We start from the raw sequence: 3,346 nt of genomic DNA on the forward strand, positions 1-3,346 counted from the left end.
TTTAAATTATTTTCCTTGGTGAGCTTTTGTACCTCCTTTCCCAATTAGCCAATTTTGCTTTTTAAGGTATTCTTGTCCTCATTCGTTTTTTTTTTTTATTTCTTTTTGCACCCCTCTCAATTCTTTCCCTAATTTTCCCTCTATCTCTCTTAGTTGATTTTCAAAGTTCTTTTTGAGCTTTTCCCTAGCCTATTCCCAATTCTTATTTTTCTTGGAGGCCTGGGAGAATCTTTGGATTCTCAAGCTCTAAAATTTGTCTAGAGTCATTATTTAAAGGAATTTGGAGCAGTTTAGGGGAGAGCTTGGGCAAATTCCTGCCTTTTCTCCACTGCCATGGCTCCAGCTCCTCAAGTTCATTTTACGATGAGAAAACTGAAGCCAAAAGAAATAATTTAGCTAGTACATGCTTGAAGCAGGATTTGAATTCAAGTCTTCCTGGCCCCAGGCCCAAAGCTCTATCCAGGTCCTAGTTGCTCATCAGTCATTAACATAATAGTCTAAATGAGACCAGAAGCACATGGTGATGCAATAATTAGAATTCTGGACCTAAGTTCAAATCCTCCTTCAGGGATTTACTACCAAATTATTATTCTGATGAGAATGTTGATGTTAATAATTTAGTGAGATTAAATGATTTTCACATGCTCTTCAAGTTTGGAATCATGATTTAAAAAAACAAACAACTTTATTTCTGTGGGTTTGTAGTGTAAGATGGAGAAGGGAAATGATGGGGTTCATAAAATGTTTTTGAAACTAAAAAAGATCTAAGATCATTGAACTCATCATTTCTTATAGTATAGAAGTATTTCATCACAGTCATATATCACAACTTGTTAATCCATTCCACAGTTGATGGGTATTCTGATAATTTCCAGTTCTTTGTCACCTCAAAGAGGGCTGCTATAAACATTTTTAGAACATAGTTATTCTTTTCCTTTTTTCCTAATCATCTTTGGAAATAGACCTAGTAATGATATAGGTTATTTTGACTGTAATAAATACACAAATTGACTGTAAAGGACAAATAAAGGACACTGTCTACATCAAGAAAAATAACTGATAAATAGAAGTACATATAGAATAATTTTACAACTCTCTCTCTTTCTCTCTTTTTTTCTCAATACTATTTGTATCTAATGCAAGACATCTCTAGAATAGGGAGAAGGGAGAAAAAAAAGAATAAAAAGGAAAAAAAATTTACATGATATCTTTATTATATTTCTAAAAGGAATATCAAGTTTGTACAACTCTATAATAGATCTGCAGTTTCGTGTGCAGTCATCTTTTTATTATTTTGGTATAGAATGCTTGTTTTATTTCATAAGTATAAAATAAAATAAATTTTAAAAAACTAAAGAGAGCTCTCATTTTTTATTCAGTAAGCCTCATGAATCTAAATGAAAATGGGAAGAGCCAAGTGCTTTGGGATGCAAATCATGCTCATTATCAAATAGGAAACCTTTTAAGAAATATATAATAGAAAAACCATCAAGAGAGGGGGAAAAAAAAGCAAATCTCTTTTCTAGCTCTATAGAGAGAAGTGTGTCTGGGAGCAGGCAGTCCAGAACCAGTTTATTATACTTTCTTCCTCTCTCTCTCTCCCCATCTCCCTTTCTCTCCTCCCTTTCCTCCAAAGAAAGCAGCAGATCTAATTGTGGGATCTCAGACCTTTACATTGGAGGAATACTGATAAGCAAGTATACAATGCAGATGTCTGAATGAGATATTAGTTTCTGAACTTCAGGAAAGAGATGCATAAATTCTCAATCAGGACGTCATCATGTCCCTGCCACATGCCTTCCCTTTCTTATTTTTCTCATTCTGCCTCTTTTTATGTGTTATTTCCATCTTCAACATTAGACTGTGAGCTTCTTTAGAGCAAGGAATTTTTTTTTACCTTTTCTTGTATCCCAGCACTCACTATAATGCCCAAGTGCTTAATAAATGTTTATTAACTGACTAAAATCTCCACCATCAAGGTTGCTCCTTTGGATTAAAAGCAATGTATCTACAATTACCAATTAAAATAGAAATGCATTATTTGGAGAGAATGAAATTGTATATATTTCTAATGAGTCTTGAAGATCCAAAATAGAGAAGACAGGCTGGGAGGGAGTACCAAAAGATATGTGTAAATGGGGTGGGTGGGTGGAAGATAGAGATTGGGAAGGAACCTACAAAGGATGATGAGGGGAAATGCATAATAAACTCTAGTTCATGATGTTACTCAAAGCTAGCATAGCTTAAAGAATTATAGAAAAGGAACATGAGATCATTGAATCCCACCCCTTCATTTTATAGATGAGGAAAACAAAAGCCCAGAAAAGTAAAATAAAGAGCAATCACAATGATTCAACAGGCATTTATTAAGTACTTATTGTGTGTCAGTCACTGTGTTAAATATTGGGGTTACAAAGAAAGGTTAAAAAATAAATAAATCTCAATTTCTAAGAGCTCAATGTCTAATGGGGGAGACAACATACAAATAACTATGTACAGATAATACATACATACACACATATGTGTGTGTATATATTCACACATATTATATACACACTATATACATATATACACACATATATACACTATGTTTCTATATATGCATGTCTATATGTACACATGTGTGAAGGTATATGTGTGTGTGTTTTGTATGTGTGTGTCTGTTGTTATTCAGTTGTTTCAGTCTCCATGCCAATTTATAACCCCACTTGGGCTTTTCTTGGCAAAAATAGTGGAGTGGTCTGCCATTTCCTACTCCAATTCATTTTACATATGGGTAAACTGAGGCAAACAGGGTAAAGCGACTTGCCCAGTCACACAGTTAATGAGTGAGGTTGGATGTGAACAAAGAAAGATGGGTCTTTCTGACTCCAAACCTGATGCTCTTTTCACCATGCAGCCCAGTGCCAATATGTGTGCATGCATATGAGTGTGTGGGTGTGTAAATATATTTGTGTGTTTACATAGACGTATATATATATACATATATATGTGCGTCCTGGAGAGTCTCAGAAAGAAGGCACTATGATTAAGGAAGACAAGGGAAGGCTTCAAGAAGAAGTGGGATTGTAGCTGGAGAGAAGGAGAGGGAGAAGGGAGGGAAGGAGAGAAAAGAGGAAGGGAGAGACAGAGACAAAGAGAGAGAGAGGCAGAGAGACAAAGAGACACAGAGACACAGAAAGACAGAGACAAAGAGAGAGAGAGAGATACACAGAGAGAGACAGAGAAAGACACAGAGACACAGAGAGACAGAGACAAAGAGAGAGATACACAGAGAGAGACAGAGAAAGACACAAAGACACAGAAAGACAGAGACAAAGACAGAAAGAGACAGAGAGACAAAAAC

The sequence above is a fragment of the Antechinus flavipes genome, chromosome 3 (genome assembly GCF_016432865.1).
Source record: "Antechinus flavipes isolate AdamAnt ecotype Samford, QLD, Australia chromosome 3, AdamAnt_v2, whole genome shotgun sequence".
In the NCBI taxonomy this organism is placed as follows: domain Eukaryota; kingdom Metazoa; phylum Chordata; class Mammalia; order Dasyuromorphia; family Dasyuridae; genus Antechinus; species Antechinus flavipes.